Consider the following 21,073-nt stretch of genomic DNA (forward strand, 5'->3'; position numbering starts at 1 on the left):
AATAAAAATTGTGGACATACAAAATTTTTTGTTATTTTGGAAATCGTTTTTCCCTAACACAGCTTTCATTGGAACTGGCTCTAATACAGAAAAACACAAATGAAAATACAACATAGCTCAAACAGCTACAAAATAATTTCATAAGCTGTGAATAACATAAAAATCCAAATCAAGAAAGCAACGTGTGCAGGTACCGTAGTGATACAAAAAGCTGTGAAGAAAATGAAACAACTGAATGAGTTCAGAGCAAGTTCAGTTGCAGCTTCTGCTAACATGACATCAGACTGTGGACAGCAGTGACCCGACTGTATTATTCCTACGAAAAACTGTCATTCAATTTATAAAAACTGTTGCAACGAAAAGTTTCCGACACTTGTATATTTACAATATAACTGTTGCTGATACTCTGTCAATAAAAGCGGTGAATGATGTTTTCGACTTCCAGAATGCTTAAGGTAAATTTTGCCCCAGATGGTAGATTACATGCTTCATCATTCCTTATGTCATATGCTACATGAGCAGTAGTCACAGTGGTGCTACCCACGCAATAATAACAGACAAATTGTCGTTTAAGAGTAGTGAAAGAAGTGCTCTCGAAACTTCGGGTTTGCCTTTACACTGCGCGATGTTTACCACTTGACTATGAACAGATACATCACCAGAACAGCTGAATCGTAAACCAACATTATCTCTAGAAATGTGAACACCCAAAATGTTTGGGTGAATGGAGTTGTGCTCGAACAAAGAAATGAATGTGTCAAACGTGGTGTAATACACCTTAAGATAGTTGCAATGATCATCAAGTATGAAACATCCTTTGTTATGGCAAAAACATGACCCAAGAAAATATTGGTTTGGTGGTCATTTGAATTGATGGTAGCTTGGTATCCCCAAGGACTGGGTTTTATATCCAGGTCAGGTGACTATCTTTAACAGGCAGAAATAGACTGTCTTCGTCTTGAGGCGTTTCAGGCACATTTTTCGCTTACATAGGATTTTTATTTTTCGCCTACGTGCTATCAGTCAGCAGCAGCAAGGTAGGGAAAGTGCACCATGCATTGATTTGTGCGGCACATGGTTTCAAAGCGTGGGAAAGCGCCTGCTATCAGTTACTGTTATGCCGGAGTACTGTACAGGTAGCTGGGAATCGCATACTGAACGTGGCGCGAAGCAGTACCACGCTGTTAGTTAATGTTTGTTGTTTGAACGCTGCCATGCTGCTCCGCTCATACCGTGAACATTACTTGCTCAGGTACGTTTTAATAATGGCATAAAGTCATTAACTAAAATAAAAACGTAAATGAGAAGCACATTTTTACTTAGTCGTTATTGCTGGAGGCCGATGCACCAAACTGAAGGCTCACCGAATAATCAGGCCCCAAACTGTGGCTTTAACTCCCTACGAGTCTCCTACCGGATACTAGAAAGGCAACACGCATCGACACGGTCCAGCACAACACGATACTGATAAGAAGTTTTGTATTATATATGAAGAAATGCAAAACGCACTTTGGACGGTATAGTTTAGCGAGTTGCAGAAAGTCATATTTCGTGTTGAACGGTCCCTTGGTGAGGGGTCGTGGGAGGTTTTGAACATCTTTTAATACTGTCAATCATGGGACTGTGTCCTGTTCCGGTGCTCTGAACATAGCTTCCGTGGAATTTGTTTTAATAAATGAATAAAGTTAGGCTGTTATTTGCATTTCTTGATTACCGCTAAATGCTAAAGAATAAAACTAAAGTGGCACCCTGTATTTTGATAACTTTATTTCGTAGCACTGGATTTCCTTCCACAATGCCACTTCAATTTAGCACAGTCTGTTGTTTCCACGTCGTTCAAATGGCCCTGAGCACTATGGGACTTAACATCTATGGACATCAGTCCCCTAGAACTTAGAACTACTTGAACCTAACCAACCTAAGGACATCACACACATTCATGCCCGAGGCAGGATTCGGACCTGCGACCGTAACAATCGCGCGGTTCCGGACTGAAGTGCCTAGAACCGCTCGGCCACCGCGGCCGGCTCCACGTCGTCTCCTGCGCCTATATGGAGAGGAAGCCAGTCGGGGCGAGATGTGCGAAACAACTTCAGAAGACGCGAAGTAAGCAGTAGTCAGTGATGCAAGGGATGTGAAAAGACACGCCCTCATAAGCTGTGGTGTTGATAGAACCCGATATTTCTGCGAAGTGGGTAGGGCATTTTATGAAACCCGTCTTCTAGTAGGTAGATAGGCGAAAATTATAACAACAATCCACTGTCGCCATTTTTCCTAACGTTACGCTTGGCAGCCCTTGTGGGGAAGCGGCCGGTGGACTGTTGGACTGTACTTAATCGGTGCGGCAGGGGAGGAAGTTTTAACGAACAGTGGACATTGCAGAATTCAAAATCTCATGTGAACCCTGGAAAACAATAATTATTCAGTGATTAAAATGGGAGTGGCTTTTGATGTTTGTAAAATTTAGAAGAATAGTGAATTTTTATCGTTCGTGAAATTTTTTGCGTTGTCGTTGTACGAACAATGATGATTGGTAGTTATTTTGAATGTAGACTTTTGACGACGAATGTACGGACAAATAGTTCAGACACTGTCAGATTAAGTAGAGGCCTTGGTTGATGTTTAGTAATACGGTGCGTTAGAAGTGTTAAGACGGTTCACTTGCCACTATAAACGGCACTGGATGACGGACGGAATGCACATTTCGGAGTACGGCCATGACAGAGGTGAGATACCGGTGGCTGACGCCGCATATCGACGGCGGCGTCGTTGTTGTCTTACTTCCAGAGGCGTGCAGAGCGGCTGCCCAGACAGCACATGCGAACACCGGCAGCGGCCGATACCAGCGTCGGGTAGCGATCTCGCCGGGGACGCGGTTTTCAACTGAACTAGAGACGGCGTGGAGATGGCACTTTACTTTTTAGTTTTTAATGTAAATTACTATTAGCGAAACGGACTTTTGTTATAATTTTAAGGAATATTAAATTGAGATTTACAACTTTTCCGGCGTACATAATGCACCACGAAACTTCGGCCGAACTGCCGGATGTTTGCAAGTTCCTGCCACCGTATTTCGACCCAGAGTCTTCTGTCCATCTTCAGATGATACTGGCGAAAACTCCCTGATCTCTGGTATTTAAGGCCCTTCCGGCACATGCGTGGTGGATTCACTTGGCGTTGCACGTGCGCCACTTGAGCGCCAACGCCAAGTGAATCCACCACGCATGTGCCGGAAGGGCCTTAAATACCAGAGATCAGGGAGTTTTCGCCAGTATCACCTGAAGACGGCCAGAAGACTCTGCGCCGAAATATTGTGGCTGCAGATTGCAACCATTTTGCAAGACAACTCAGGAATAAGTCAGAGGTGTCTTATTGTTACTGGTTCAGAGAATACTTCATACTTTCGTTGTAGCCGCTGCTCCAAGTCAGTACGTGTAAGTTTCGAAAAAGACGATCGTGTGAAACCCAGCTCGCGCTATTCGTCCACGAGACTCAGAGGGCTATACACACGGGTTTCCAGGCAGATGCCGCGCTTCTTCACTTCCGCAAGGCGTTCGATACAGTTCCCCACAGTCGTGTAATGAACAAAGTACGAGCATATGGACTATGAGACCAATTTTTTGATTGTATTGAAGAGTTCCTAGATAACAGAACGCAGCTTGTCATTCCCAATGGAGAGAAGTCTTCAGCAGTAAGAGTGGTTTCAGGTGTGCCGCAGGGGACTGTCGTAGGACCGTTGCTATTCACAATAAACATAAATGACCTTGTAGATAACATCGGAAGTTAGCTGAGGCTTTTTGCGAATGATGCTGTGGTGTATCGAGAGGTAGTAACAATGCAAAATTGTACTGAAATGCAGGAGGATCTGCAACAAATTGACGCAAGGTGCAGGAAATGGCAATTTAATCTCAAAGTAGAGAAGTGTAATGTGCTGCGAATACATATAAAGAAAGATCCTTTACCATTTAGCTACAGTATAGCAGGTCATCAACTGGAAGCAGTTAATTCCATAAATTATCTAGGAGTAGGCATTAGGAGCGATTTAAAATGGAGTGATCATATAAGGTTGATCGTCGGTAAAGCAGATGCCGGACTGAGATTCATTGGAAGAATCCTAAGGAGATGCAATACGAAAACAAAGGAAGTAGGTTACAGTAAACTTGTTCGCCCACTGCTTGAATATTGCTCACCAGTGTGGGATCCGTACCAGAGAGGGTTGATAGAAGAGATAGAGAAGATCCAACGGAGAGCAGCGCCCTCCGTTACAGGATCATTTAGTAATCGCGAAAGCGTTACGGAAATGATAGATAAACTCCAGTGGAAGCCTCTGCAGGAGAGACGCTCAGTAGCTCGATACGGGCTTTTGTTGAAGTTTCGAGAACATACCTTCAGCGAGGAGTCAAGCAGTATATTGCTCCCTCCTACATATATCTCGCGAGGAGACCATGAGGATAAAATCAGAGAGATTATGACCACACACAGGCATACCGACAATCCTTCTTTCCACGAACAATACGAGACTGGAATAGAAGGGAGAACCGATAGAGGTACTCAAGGTACCATCCGCCACACACCGTCACGTGTACGGATGTAGATGTAGATGTAGGGGCAGTCGTTCACTAGCAGAATTAGTTTGAAGTGCTTGCTATGGAATCGTGGTCACGAAGTGAGATTCGGGCAGTTCTGCGCATGATTTAAATATAGACCAGTGCTCTGAAGAAATGATTTTTGCAGTCGGTGATGTGTGTCCACATCTTACAATTATATTCAGCTGGTAGAGAATTCCAAAGACGAAATTACACTCTGGAGAACGCCAAGAGGACGTGAACGTCACGATCATCAGTTACGGAGGAGAACATTAACGATTTGAAGAAAATGCTAGACGAACACAGACGAGTGACCTGTAAGCAGATATAGAATACCTTATGGATAAATGCACCACCAATTCATTCGGTTCTGCGCGATCTTTTGCAAGTAAAGAAACTTCGTTGTCTCTGGGTGCTGTATAGACTGACGGAAGAACAGATGACACTACGTGTGACTTGGTGCAGGGAGCTGTTAAAGAAGTTTTCTAAGAGAGATTTTAAGTATGTCAACAACATCGTGACAGGTGAGGATACTTGGCTGTACTATTATGACGTGCCAACTAATTCTCAAAACATAGTTTGGGTCTCTGAAGATGACAACACACCCGTAACTGTCAAAAATCCATATCAGTGAAGATCAGAATGACATCTGCTTTTTTTTTTTTTTTTTTTTTTTTTTTCAAGTCGAGTGGAATCGCAAAGCATGTTGTTTTGGACACACAGTGGTACACTGAGCAGTGCCTGCCCAGAGTCATCCAGTCTTTGAACAACCTACGACCAAAGTCAAGAATGGACACCTGGTTCCTCCATCATGACAATCGTTTTGCCAATCAAATGGTTCAAATGGCTCTGAGCACTATCGGACTTAACATCTGTGGTCATCAGTCCCCTAGAACTTAGATCTACTTAAACCTAACTAACCTAAGGACATCACACACATCCATGCCCGAGGCAGGATTCGAACCTGCGACCGTAGCAGTCCCGCGGTTCCGGACTGAGCGCCTGAACCGCTAGACCACCGCGGCCGGCAATCGTTTTGCCAATCCTCCAGCTCACCGGGCCACAAGCACGCACCGAATATTTGCGGGGTAAAGCACTGAAATTTCTTGAGAGCCCTCCTTACACTCCACACCTTGCTCCCTGTAATACTGCGCTGTTCCAACATGTGAAAATGAAGCTGAAAGGAGTGCAGTTTTCAAGTGACTGAGGACATCCTGAGGGCTCGGGACAGCGGGTGTACCTTATTACCTACAGAAACTTGAGAGAACTGGTGAAGGGATTGGTTTCGGAGGATGGAGAGGTGTGTTCAACATGGAGTAAATTACTTCGAAAAAATTGAATAAATAAAGCTTTATTGCGAAACTTTCGTAGTATATGTGGATACTAAATCCATCACTCAAGTAATTGTTGATAGTATGGAGAGAATAATAATGAAAAAAATGCTTATGTGAGCGATGAAATCACTATCCAGATAGATGACTTAATCAGTAACGACAATACTAATTTATTACCACTGAGTAAATCTCCTGATGTAGCGTATCATGACAGTGTTGGAGTAAATGGGGAACAAGAAATTGACGAGAGTGCAAGTCAGGTTGAATGAAGCAACAGAATTATCAAACAGTATTGGTGAGGTTAGTGTCGGAACACTAGAAGGGTGTAGCCTTCGGCATATTATTGTTACGCTAAGACAGATGTCAAAAGCAAATCATAGGAATAACATGAGTTTGACTAGGAGAGCTACTAAAACTGATGTCTGTAATAAAATGTTGGGTAGGTAAATTGATCAAACCAATAATGAGTTAAGATTAACTAGAAAGAATCTGCCGAAAAAAACTGATGAGCGAGTTGATCAGTTGACCACATCCTGTGAAGAATCATAAAATGAAGTTAGAGTTGAATTGCATAAATTTAAGGTTAAATTGAAAGGCATAAAGGAGATGGTTAGCACAGAAAATCAAAGAGAAACACCGGAATTCACCAGCTGAACAGCTCGTTGGTGAAAACTGAAGGGGAATTGTCAGAAAATATTCGCTCCAATGAAACCAAACCAAGAAACATGATAACATTAGTGAACTAACTTCTAGTGTTGAGCGGAAGTTATATTAAGATGATCCTCTGAAGGAAAGGGATTGAATTTCTACTGTACTGTTCATATAACCTGTAGGTTAACAAGGAAAATTATTAGGAACTCTGAAAGACAGTGTTCACAGTACATAGAATACTCTTGACCAGCTGTATTAACTGTTTGGCATAAGTCAACATAGAGAAGAATGAAGAGGTAATGGGTGCAGACGAAATAATCAAGATAATGTGCAAAAAGATGACCATGTAGAAAATTATAGGGAACCACCTTCTATAGGAAGAGATGGCTGGAACTACGGAAGTTCCGACAGTAATAATGGACAATATCAAAGAGAGGTGAGAGATGGCGTAGGAAGGTCGAGGACAGAAAATTCAGGTGATGAGACGGACATGAACAGGCCGAGACAGGAAAACTAAGTAGGAGTTCAGATGAGGTCCGGACGAGAACCAATTCCGAACAAGGACCAGGCAGTGCCAATTATTTGGAATGTGACGAGAGGGATTTCGTTAAGGGAAACTTACCATCTGAAGAGAAGAAGGAGGTCAATGAAGATTATCGGCCCACATTAAATGTACATTTATATGACACAGAAGTATTAGTTATACTAGATTCTGGGAGTGACGTTAGTGCAATAAATCAGGAGCGTATTTACGTTAAAAGAGGGAAATGATATTTTAGAATTCCCAGTACAAGGGCTGAGAATTACTGGAAACACTGCTGTTGAAAGTAAGTGATTAAAGAACCAAGTGCATGCCACTTTAGATTAAAGATGGGAGGTTTAATGTTAATGTAATCTTCATTCCTGGATTGTTCATCATGCTAATTTTGGGATGACCTGTGCTGTGGTAGATTTTGAAAGAGTTGTAGAAAGGAAGATGAAATCTGGTTTCTAAGATTGTGATCCAGAGGGATAACCAGAGTGATGTTCATGTTAAACTACTAAAGGATAAAGTTAATGATTACCTTGAGGATATCTGAAACGGAATATTAGAAGATGTAGGTGGCTCAAATGATGAAAATTGGGAGGCAAAGTACCATGTTTAGTGAGGAAGAGCTGTTACAAATAATGTGGATAGTGAAGAAAATATTTGTAGATTGGTGTTAAACTTAACGATATCTCGAGAAAATATTGATGACGTGATTACTGACAAAGTAGGGCAAGATGAAAGTTTGGTATTTGATGTATGAGACCCGCTAAGGATGTCGTTGAGAAAACATGTAAAAGCATTTTGAGATAGCCCGAGTCTAAGGAGGGACTAGGTCTAGTGTTTCGAAGTAAGAGAGCAAAGGCCAATCAAACAGACTGTATACTATCCCCACAGCAAAATGCGGAGCATTAGACAAAGAAATTAAGCATACGTTATATTGGAACGTGATTGAAAGATCACAAAGCCATTATTGTAGTCTATTAGTATTGGTTGTTGTTTTGGGGGAGGAGACCAAACAGCGAGGTCATTGGTCTCATCGGATTAGGGAAGGACGGGGAAGAAAGTCGGCCGTACCCTTTCAAAGAAACCATCCCCGCACTAGCCTGCATCCCTGCATTAGGGAAATCACGGGAAACCTAAATCAGGGCCGGCCACAGTGGCCGAGCGGTTATAGGCGCGTCAGTCTGGAAGCGCGAGACTGCTACGGTGGCAGGTTCGAATCCTGCCTCGGGCATGAATGTGTGTTATGTCCTTAGGTTAGTTAGGTTTATGTAGTTCTAAGTTCTAGTGGACTGATAACCTCAGAAGTTAAGTCACATAATGCTCAGAGCCATTTGAACCATTTTTGAATCTAAATCAGGACGGCCGGACGCTGGATTGAACCGTCGTCCTCCCAAATGCAAGCCCAGTGTCCTAACCACTGCCCCACCTCGCTGTAAGAATAATTCTGGACGTGAGAGCAATAGAAAACTATTATGCCACAAAAGAATAGACCATAAATATTAGAGGAGCTGATTCAAAAGTTTAATAATATTCAAGTTATAGCTAGCATTCATGTGATGGCCAGTTTGGGACAGATAATGTTGGCTAAAGAATGTGTAAAATACACAGTTCTTGTATACATGGGTCGATGTTATCATTTTAATGTGGAATCCTTGGGGCTAAATATTTCTGTAGAAGCATTTATTGGAATGTTAAATGGTGTACTATGAGAGGAATTACTATCGTGGTTGACATGTTACGTGGATGATGTTCTGATTCTGATAAATAGTTAGAAAGAAGATAATAAATCTTTGGATGAAGTATTGAGTATTTTTTCTGGTAACTATGTCACGGTAACTTTAAAAAATCGGAATTTATACGAAAGGAAACCAATTATTTTGTACACAGCATTTCAGTGAAAAGATACAAACAATACTGGAGGTCCCAGATCACAGCGATGAAAACAAGGTTAAAGATTTCCTTGCATTTTGTGATTTTTTATAGAAAATTCGCATATATAGGTTATAAATGGGCTAGCATTATTGGAATCTACTAAGAAAATTATCCATTGGGTTTGGAAACAGCAAAGAGAATAGGAATTCTGGAAAACAAAGGAAACTTTATGCGAAACAATAAAGCTAGAACATCCAAATTTCTCTAACGACATCTGCGTTGCCTAAGGCATTTCAGGAAATGGAATTGCAGCCAAAATGTTCCAAGTAGTAAAAACCTGCACTGGTCTCTAAAAGCAAGGAAATCATCGCAGAACTGACGTCAAATAATTATACAAGTGTATCACTTTCCATTCACCCTTTAAGGGAAATCTGCCGTCTGTATAAAAGGTCAAACCCACTGTAGCTACACATTTAACAATAGATCACTGACTGCCAGGTTCGCTACGACCAGTTGTTTTGTTAACTTTAATTCCTCATACGTCGTGTAACAAATTACCGAGACAGTTCAGCTGGTAGTGAAAATCATAGTGTTACATTTTTTGACACAATGTCTTTAGGTGTTTCGCTTACACGCTTACGTTACGTTTGCATAGATGTTGAAGTTCGAAACTACAGGAAAATCAAGAGAGAAAAAACATAGATCCACATTTAGAGCCAGAAATTAAGAGACTAAATTATACTGAAACGTATTTGTTTGTTGTTATATTCGGCTTTATTCGAGCCGCAGCGTGAAAAATAACATTTCAAAGAGATATGGAAATTGATTAAACAGCACAATGACAAACGGAAATTAATCTGAATAAACCCGATAAAATATTTATTAATGAGTTCCATTGCAAAATCGGTGAAATGTTAAATGCCGGTAGCTACTGAATGGACTTTCTGCTGCAGAGGACAAAAAGCACATTTTTTAATTTTAGGGTCACTGTATTGTTCCATCGGCAGCTTATCGTCACTGTTGGACAATTACGAACAGACAAAATGTCGGTTGCAGCATTATCGACTGAGTGGTAAGTGAAAAGTAGGAACTAACAAATTTAAGACTAACTTACAACGTTATTTCATGCGATTCCATTAACAGAAGGTGTTATGTTCTTTCCTTTAGTATTTTTTCTTAAAAGAATGTATGAGAAATGACTAATCGCCTTAGCTATGTAGCTTGATACAGATTTCACATCGACATTTACAGCCTGATTGCATGTTTTGATATTGTGTTTAACCTAACTAGTGGTTCTTCTTTCTTTGCAGCCTCTGTAGGACAACAGGAAATCTACTCATGGATTGCATTTTCTTTCCCTCCCCCAAGAACCTCTTCACCATTTCCCTTCTCTCTCTTTATCTTCCAGGTCTTCAGATTCCTCTTCTCTTGTCTACTTCCCTGCTAACTCTTTATCCTCTTCGTATAGCCCTCTCTTTCGTTGATTTCTAGTGCAGACCTGGCACATTTCAGTCGGATTTCTCCTAGTACTGGCCTCATGTTCCGATACGAGTTTTATTTAGCACAAGGCTCTAGTTTGAGACCCAGTGAACAGAGCTTTTGAGGATAGCTTGAAGTGACATGATTGGTTTTATTGACCGTTTCGCTCTATAATTAAAAAGTTCATTCTCAGACCCTCTTGAATTTACACTGTGAAATGCAGAACAAAATGTGACGATGTGGATTCTTACATTGACGTTAATGAACATAACCCATTTACAGTACCGTAATTCGTGTTTAAAGTACAGTAGTTGGTTGATTGCATTGTCGGCGCCTGAGATGAAGTTTGCTGCACATTAGTATTTTCAACGTCCTTGGCACTGTGCACCCAAGTACAACAGAGTAATCATACTGATCGACGTGTGGTCTCAAACATATGAAAAGCATGGAAAAGAACGTGCTTTGACAGCTTTATCAAATTTGTTCTGGAGAGCGAGTTCTTGGATACTGATAAATGGAATCGGTAAATACCAGAATCATTTGGAAAGATATATTACATACATTAATTTTAAAATAAATTTCTACCGTGCATTACAAGGAAAAAGCGTGCTACTTGTACATAGCGAAATAGTAGATACTGAAAGTAAAACTGTAATTTTTGTTACACATTATAAAAAATTTCCTCTTTGATAGTTTAAGTTCATGTTGTGAAGTGGTAATAGAAGTAAACTGCACACTGTCCATTCACATAATGTGACAACCCATTAAAAGCCTGATAACAACCTATTGAAATACGGACCGTTGCCACATGTACAGGAAGAGAGGCAATGTAGGCAGTACCGACACGATAAGGATATCGAGCCACGCTGACTGCAGTGCTTTGGTCAGCTGCACCAGGATTCCCGGCTGAGGAGTAAAGGAGCAAACAGCGTCATCGCGGTGATCCCACAGACTATCGAATTGTTATAAATCAGGGAAGTTTAATGGCCACGAGAGTATGGTAATTCCTGGAGCTCTTCAAACCACGCACATAAACCGCGAGCTGCGTAACGTGTTGCACTGTCCTACTGGTTGAAGTAGCACAACAAACTGCATGTTGGGCTTGATATAATTCCCAAGGATAGACGCATATTTGTATTGACCGTCTGTGCCTTCCAGGATGACGAGATCGCCCAGGGAATGCCATGAACATGTTCCCTATGTTGTAAGGCTCCTTCTTCCATCCTGAACCCTTCCAAGGATTGTCGCAGAGTGTTTGGTTTCGACGTTTCACACTGTACACTCCAACTGCCGATTATATGACAAAGCATAAAATGTAATTCGTGACTCAGAGGACATTCAGTTGCAGTATTGGCGTGCAGATTCCAGCCTTCGTCGCCAATAAGCAGCAGTCAGTATGGGTGCATGAACCAGGCACCTGCTACGGAGGCCCATATATAGCTACGTTCCATGAACGGTCCTTGAGGAGACACTGTTTCTTCTGGGCGGTCAGTTGCTCAGCAGTTGCACGTCTGTACACCCGTACACATCTCTGACCCATGGTCGACCACAGTTGCCTCTGCTCCAGTTTCGGGCAGCGTCATTTTGCTGTGGATGGTATGCTTTAACCTTGGGACAGGTGAACAACTTACAGACCTAGACGTTTCTGAAATGCTTCCACGTTCGGCCTGACAGCCAATGATCATGCCCTTTTGGACGTTAGATAAATCCAATTCCGCATTATGCAGCTACTGCACTGTCTTCTGCGTCCCCCAAACACGCTTTATATATCGTTCACTGCTAGTGCTGCCACTTTCCGTCTGTGGGTGATTATTACCTGTTGATGTTAAAGTTAGGCACTGGTCACATTCATGTGACAGGAGCTTATAGTATCACTTTGACCCAATATGTACTTCTCAGGCTAGTGGAAAAGTTTTGTGTAAGACACTCTAGCCTTTTGGCCCCACTCCTTCAACAGCTAGAGGTTCTGAAACTTCTCTTCTGATATTTCCAGACGATCAATAATTTTCTTCTTCTTCTTCTTCTTCTGTTTCTTCTTCTTCTCATTATTATTATAATTACTACCATTACATAAAGTAGTTCGGAATTAGCATTTCATTATATTACCTCTGTGAACAGGAGATGGAGAATATCGAGACTGTTGCTCTTGAAGTAGCTGTGAAGCTCTCACCTTGGATAATATCCAAGCACTGTTGTAGATATCTTGATACTGAATGAGGTTCAGTTGGTATTTTTTGATGATTACCCCTCTGATAGGTTTTTTGTGAATGGACATTTCCTCAAATATTTGTTCTCCAGAAACGACTCCCAGATTGGTATCATACCGCAACACCACAACACCAAATTGCTTAACTTCACATTTAGCTTCAACCATGATATGCTTCCAATCTATTTGTACTTCTAGTTGTTGGCGTACATCTACACTTTTTCCAAAGATTGCACCTTGTAATTTAATCTTACGTAACGGAAGTGTGGGACAATCGTTCGATTTGTTGCATTTGCTAAAGGCTGTTTCACTAATTACTGAAATGGGACTGCCAGAGTCAAGTACTGCCGTAAATTTTACATCATTTACTGTAATGTGAATCACAGGATATGCAATGTTGTTATGTTTTATGTCGTGTTCCTGGAGTAAGATGTCCCTAATGTCTTCCATTTTTACGTAATTACTAGCTACGGCAGCTGCGTCGTCAGTTTCATAAGTATGTTTTGTGGCTGCCAGCGGTGTGAGTCATTGCCTATTGTCTCTTTGTTGGCGCGCGTCGTTATTGGGGTTTGGAGACCTAACTTCTACAAATTCACCGTGACGAGAGGGCCCTGCTCTGTTTGAATCCCGCCAGTTCTGATGCAATTCAGGTCTGTCGTTACGATCACATCGTCTGTCGTCATGTCGGTAGTTCCTGTGGCTTCTTTCTTGTCGGTTAAGTGGTGGAGAATTTCTCCCTGAATCGTAACTGCGCGCTGGACCGTTGCGTCTCAAGTTATTCTGTCTCCCGTAATAATAATTGTTTTGGTTCCCATATTGTCTGTTTCTCTGATTGTCTCTGTGATAGTCATTACCGCGGAGAGGTGATCTTTCCCTGTAATTATTACTACTCTGCCAACGGTTGTCATACGGGTGGTGTCTGTTTTGGTCACGATTTGTGTTGTGAGAATAGCCTTGTCGCGTCCAGTTATTATCGAGGAATTGTGACGGATGTGACCTGTAATTGTTGTGTTCCTGTTTCCGCATTCCGCGATTGTCAGTGTCAATTTCCAATTCTTGTAACAGTCCCTGAAAAGCTTCAATGTCGTCTTTGCAACGTCCTGCCAAAATAATGTGTCGTAAATGTTCAGGCAATTTGATTAAGCAAATGCGGATAAGTTCTGAGGGGCTGTATGGGTTTGACAGGTACTGATTCTTGTGCAACATGTCTTCAAAATATTTCATAAGACTGGAAAATTCAGATTGTTCGAAACGTTTCATCATTATGATGCTTTGTTTTACTCGGTCTTGTGTGGCCTGAGACCAATATGCTGAGAGGAAGGCATGGTAAAACTCCCCTTCACTGTGGCAATCGTGAATGACCGACCGCATTCTTACAGCTGGTTCATTCTCTAAGTAGCCACACATAAATTCTAATCTGTGCTCTAATGACCAGTTGGGAGGAAAACAATGAGAGAATTGATGGAGCCATGCTTGTGGATGAATGTCGTTGCCAGAATTCTTAAATGTTTTGAATTTACGTGTAGTAAGGAACAGCTTATAGTCAAAGTCATCATGTCGGCGAGTCGCATATCGGTCATTGTTACGTCGTTTCGGCGGTTCCATTTCAAAATTCGGTGCACCTTGCCAATTTCTTTCATAACTTCCGAAGTGTCCTGTGTTATTATTTTGTGGTTGTTCCGTATTTCTAAGTCCCTCTTCCCGTATTGGAGCGCGAGTGGCCTCTGAAATACCTAATTCTTGTATTACCTGAGTCAGCTGATCTTGTACTTCCCGGATTTCTCTTTGGTGTTGCGTATTAATTTGATTCTGATTTTGTTTGAATTTCCTAATTTGTTCGCACTCTTCTGTGTCATTAAAGACTACCGGTTTTGTGTCGTTCAGATTATCATCTACCTTCGTAGATAAGTTAGTGAACTGATCCGAAAGTTCGGCTACTTTCTCCGATAGTGAACACATTTCCTCAATGTGTTTTTCTGAACCAAGTTTCAGAGTGTCCATTTGTGTTGAAATCGAATCTACTGTGTTCTTTAAGTTTTCCTGAGTTTTTGCAAGTTGCGTAACCGAATCGGTAGATGCAACTGAGTCAAATTTAGCTGGCAAGGTCTCATGATTTTCATGAACAATAATTTGCAGTTCTTTTATGGCTGCTTCGTGATTCTGTAATGCCTTTTCATGCCGCGAAAAAATAGGTTGAAAATGCTCACAAATTTGAGTTTTTACGTCATTACAGACTTTTTGACATTTCGATTCAATGTTACGTAACTCAGTAGTTAAATCTTCACGCGTTTGTTCAAGAGTTTGTTCCAATGAGTCTAACTTTTGAAGCTGTTGCTGTGTTTGTCTCTGATTTTGTTCCATTGTGTCTAACTTTTGAAGATTTTGTCCCATTTGTTTCTGATTTTGTTCAAGTGTTGTGTCTAACTTTTGTAGCTTTTGTCCCATTTGTTGCATTAACTGTAATAACAATGCACTGGTGTCTGAAACGTGTTCCTCAGTGCTTTTCGGCAGTGAATTTGCACCGGCAACATTCACATTTTGACAAGCGGAAAACGTGTCTTGACTCATTTGGGAAAACGGTGACGACGCAAAACCTGAATCTACAGTATTTGCAAAATTGTGTCCTGTCATTTCGGATTCCTGAGGCGAGCTATTGCCGACCGATCGATCGATAATGCTTCCCTCTTCACTAATTGTTTCACTGCCTACACCATTGTTTGCCGCCCGCTCCATTTCCCTATGCACAATTACCAAATTACTACTTTGAACATCAGTTAATTCATTACCCGGTGGCGCTAACACACTGCTTTCATTTTCACTGTCATTTCTCAGTTTACTTTGGAGCCTAGTATTACGTTTTTCACACGCCATTATTGTCACAGTATTTCACACGACAACACAGAAAAACACAATTTGAAGATCAAAAATAAGAGAACACATTAACATAGCACTGAAAATAATATCTAGTTAATTGCAGCTGCGAAATACTTGGTGCAAATCTACATGCATACCACAACTGTTTTACTGTACAACAATGAAAGTCTGCAACTACAAAGGAGATTTTCTCTACAATTACGCGCTAGCAATAAACAAAATCTACACTAATTACACAAACTACAAGAAAAAAATCAGAAGATTCCAGTGAGGTATCCTAGGCTAAGGGTCGACATATGAAACGTCCCCTTTGAACAATTATACAGGACTGTGCTTTACCTGACACACAATATTTTGTTAGCGCAACGCAATCTGACTTTCAAAATTCCCTGCAAAAGAATGGCCCTGACTAACATTAAACTATACCTTTCACAAATCACTTACAAAAATCTTCGCTGCTCAAGCTACTGCAATACAGCGAGCGCCACTACTGCCAGCTAAATAAAAGATTCAAACTATGGAAGGCACTAACTACTGATAGGGATAGTTAGCAAATGAAAGATATTAATAGAGAACAAACAATGTATTTACCTTGATATCATCATATATAAATATAGCAGTTCGTGACAAATTTCAAAACTCCGCCATCTCTCTCCCTACATCCACCACTGCTGGCGGCTCACCTCCAACTGTGCAACGCTACGCGCTGTTCACAGCCAGCTGCCTAACACTACAATGGCGAGTATTACAACAATGCAAAGCAGACACAGACTGCCCACAGCACAGCCAGTGATTTTCATACAGAGGTGGCGTTACCAATAAAGAAACCTAAACAGCCTACTTACACTAGTACTGATTTTGTGGTGTCTCCAGAAGTTTCAGTCTACTCACAATGTAATTAAGATACCTTATAATAGCGTCATTCTAGTCCTGGCCTAAAGACGATTGACAAAAATTTCAAGATATTTCCCTTCCTTGTTCAATAGTTTTGTCACAAAATGAATTAAAAGGAAAACAGATTCACTGACTTCTTTTCTTCCATTTGCATTTGCATTTGAAAGCTGCTGAATACTGAAACACTGAACAGACAATTGTATTTTCTGATAGTTATGATTACTTCTTACATTCGGAAAAAATAATTCTTTTGTGTAGTCTATGCAGACTGTTCCTCTCGCATCGTCCTTTTGGGTTCTTAAACAAGCACATTTCTTCCAGGAATAAAATGTTTCTACGTGGACTTTGTGTGCCTTGTGCTCGATGGTGAACTTATTAATTTTTTTAAAAAATCTGTTTATTCATGCAATCATCTAAACATTCATATAATATTATATTCAGCACATTCATCTCGGTAGTGTAGATATCGCAGGTTGGGCAGATCCACTAAAGAGCCAAAGAATCTAGTACACTCACCTAATATAGTGTAGAACCCACGAGACCACGCAGAAGTGCCGCAACACAACGTGGTATCGACTCGACTAATATCTGAAGTAATGCTGGAGGAAATCCACGCCATGAATGCTGCTGGACTGTCCATAAATCCGTAAGAGTACGAGAGTGTGGAGATCTCTTCTGAATAGCACGTTACAAGGCGCTCCAGATATGATCGATAATGTTTGCGTCTGGGAGGTTCAGTGGCCAGCGGAAGTGTTTAAACTCAGAAGAGAGTTCCTGGAGCCACTCTGTAGCACTTCTGGATGTGTGGATGTGACGTCGCGAGTTAATGCGCGACAACAATTATTGTAGTAAGCAACACTGCAGTACAGCCCCCAGTATTGGAGGTGGAGGCTGTGAAGGTGACAGCAAGTTGTGTCCTTGCAATGAGTTATGTGCACCTGTTGGTGCTGCAGCGTGTGAACGCGCCAGCGTGTCACTTATCAGGAGCTTATACTCAAACCACCTTTGAATCTAAACAAATTATACTAAATATAACTCAATCTTGTTCAACGTCGATACACTGCATTTTGTTATTCAAGAGGATATGGAATAAGACTTTGAGCGTTCTGTCTGTCATAGTTTCTGAGGTAGAGGGAATTACCTAAAACACCCCAAACCGACACTTAGACTAAAACACGCAGTTAGGAATAACAACAGTTTGTCTTTTAGTATCATTTGAAATCACTTCTGGAGTTCACAAAATATCAGGTCAGTTTATTTGGATTTTCATATTACAAACGTTAATTACTTTTCATTTTCGTAATATAAAATTCAGAAAATATTATTGTTTAATTAATACCGTATCTATTAGTTTTGTTGTTGTGGAATGAATGAGAATGAGTGAGAGTGTGTAAGTGGGACATATGTAGAAATTCAGTATTTTATATTGTACAATATTACATAACTGTGTAGTGGGAAAGTTGTGTTTCCTCCTTATTTCTGATGACGTATGTCTAAGAGTACTTGCTTTTGTAAGAAGGCAGCCAGAATAGCTGTTTGCAGGTAATATATTTCTAAATAAATTCCCAATTTAACTGTTTTTCCGTTTGGTTTTGTTAAACATTATATTAATATTTGCATATTGAAATGACGTAAATGCAGCTGGAAATAGTGATTGGCGTAGGACAGTTTTGGCGAGCGAATGATCTCGAACAATTGTTCTGATTGGCTGGTCATTTTGATCAACGAATCAGACTTTAGCAGATCCCGCGCACTGCCAGGTAGTTATAGGCTACGGAAGGAGCAGCATGGAGGAGTCATTGGGTAGCTATCGAACGTGCACATCATGTTGAACGTGTCCATCTACATAATGTGTAAAAAGAAGAAGTTATTGGAAATTCGCGTCCATATTGTGTTGCCGTAGAAGTAGTTGCATTTACGGGCAGTTTTCTGAAGTTTGGAAGTTCTAGAATTGTTTTGTGGGAAAGATAAACGCTTGTGAACGTCCGACTTTTCTAAAAGTCCGCGTGGCATGTTGCGTATTCATATATAAAATATTTGGCAAGCAATTTCTTCAATAGTAATCCACTGAAAAGGACTGAATGTGAAACTCAGATATAGTAAAGGAGTATTGACTGTGAAATCACGTAATTCTTCGTGTTGGACCTAAGTGCATCTCTGACTTCCTTGCGTGTATACTGCGTTGCATGAGTTGTGAACTGAGGACTGTGATGTTGTTCGCTAATTACATGTGGGCTGATGGCAGTTTCTTTTGTCTTTTTTTTTTTTTAACTGAAATGGAATAAAAGACTCGTTTCAGAATTTTGACATTTTACTGAGTGAACGAAGCAACCACTTTCCGCCCGAAAAGTATTGTAAGAATTTAGAGGGTAGGTTGCTACCAGAGGACTTTGTAACGTAAGTATTGACTGCGTTTTCTTCAACGCTGCTTTTACGTCGTCCGCGCAGTACATACGTATTCAGAGAAACAGGTTGGTGATCTGCCGCCGTGCTGAAGTAGGTGGAACTTTTGCAGTGAACAATACGAGGAACGAGCAAACTTTTATAACCCACCCCACTGCAGTGGGGTGTCGCACTGTCCTGCTGGAATTTCCCAAGTCAGTCGCAATGCACAATGGACACGTGAGGATGCAGGTGATCAGACAGGATGTTTAGGTACGTGCCATTTGCCAGATTCGTATCTAGACTTATCAGGGGTCCCATATCACTCCGACTGCACACGCCCCACACCATTACAAAACCGCCACCAGCTTGAACAGTCCCTGCTGACATGCGGGGTCCATGGATTCATAAGGTTGTCTCCAAACCCGTACACTTCCATCCGCTCATTACAATTTGAAACGAGACTCGTCCGACCAGGCAACATGTTCCCAGTCATGAACAGTCCACTGTCGGTCGACGGGCCCACACGAGGCGCAAGGCTTTGAGTCATGCAGTCATCAAGGTCTTCGGCTCCTAAAGCCCATATAGGCGATGTTTCGTAGAATGGTTTGCACACTGACACTTGCTGATGGCACAGCATTGAGATATTCAGTAATATGCGGAAGGTTTGCACTTCTGTCACGTTCAACGCTTCTCTCCATTCTTCGTTGGTCCCGATCTTGCAGGATCTTTTTGCGCCGCAGCGATGTTGGAGATTTCATGTTTTACCGGACTCCTGATATGCTGCGTACACTCGTGAAATGGTCGTACGGGAAAATCCCCACTTCATCGCTGCCTCGGAGATACTGTGTCCCATCGCTCTTGCGCCGACTATAACACCACGATCAGACTAACTTAAATATTGTTAGTCTGCTACTGTAGCAGCAGTAACCGATCTAACATCTCGCTACCTCGGAGATGATGTGTCCCATACATACATCTCCCTTAAATTTCCAAGGACTATTTCGTTGGGCAAACTCGCCCAAATTCATAAATTTCTCAACTATCCGTAATTGCGCCTTGTTATGCAGTGTACTGCCATGAAGGCTTTTCTGCATATAGAAACAGGATGTACTACTTCGTGGTTGAAATCACTTTCTCGAAACTGGGCTTCATGTTCATTCTTCCCTGATCGCCCTTTGTGAACGTGAAATACTACAAAGAGGCCTGTCAGAAACAATAGTTGTTTATTCCAGTCTCTGTACAACTAAATTTTTATATAATATTTGGCATTTCTTCATCACTTACTTCCTCAAAACACTCAGACTTACAGTTAATGTCTTTTTGTAGTTTGTGCGACAGAATTCTTCACTTCTTAATGGCTGTAGTCATTCAGCCTCGTACGTACTTTTACCTAACGCTCTTAGAATGTGAAGGTTTATGTCTTCCATCCTCAGATGAAGTACTCATCGTTCAGAACAAGTAACAGACAAGCAAAACTGATAAGAGTGACTTACAACACCTGCATTACAACTCATGTAGTTTTTTTAACTAGTACCAATAAAAAGGAAAGTTCTGTTTCTTGCTTTAATATTGTACGCCAACCCACTAGAAACCTATAACTTAATATACAGCATTGGACTAAGTACAATTGCTCCCTGAAGTGATAGACTAGCACGTTCTTTCCCCGCATGTCAAATCTAAAATGGGTTACAGAATGTGGACTATCCGTATTACCGTATTGGCGATTAACAGTATTAAACAAGACGAAATGCTACATCCTACAGCACACAAAACCAGCTTTGAAAGAAAAAGTGGAAAAAGTCACCCTATTTTCCTGTAATGCTCATAACTGCTCATATAAAGTCATTGGGTCAAATCTGCTTCATGAAAAACCTGTGCATTTCAATTACTATATGTAATAGGAGTATGGTAAACTACTTCCGTTTGGTACAGGAAATAGAAACTCACTTATAGATCACCACTTTATGGGCGTGTATGCATGCATTGGAAATAATGTCATTGTAGTGCAGTATCTGTCAAAATACCTTTTAAATAATACATCTTTAAGATACATCTGCCCAAACATATCGTCAACAAGGTACGTCAAACCAACCAGGTGTTTTTAAAATATTTCTGTTACAAAAAGGTAGGTGGTTGAGATTATGTCTTGACAGTTTATCTACGAGACTTCACCGAGTAACTGGAAGAATACATATAAATTAAATTCTTATGTTCATTCAATGCGATTTTCCATTTTTCTGTTTTCTACGAAAAATTACTA

The sequence above is a fragment of the Schistocerca piceifrons genome, chromosome 8 (genome assembly GCF_021461385.2).
Source record: "Schistocerca piceifrons isolate TAMUIC-IGC-003096 chromosome 8, iqSchPice1.1, whole genome shotgun sequence".
Classification (NCBI taxonomy): domain Eukaryota; kingdom Metazoa; phylum Arthropoda; class Insecta; order Orthoptera; family Acrididae; genus Schistocerca; species Schistocerca piceifrons.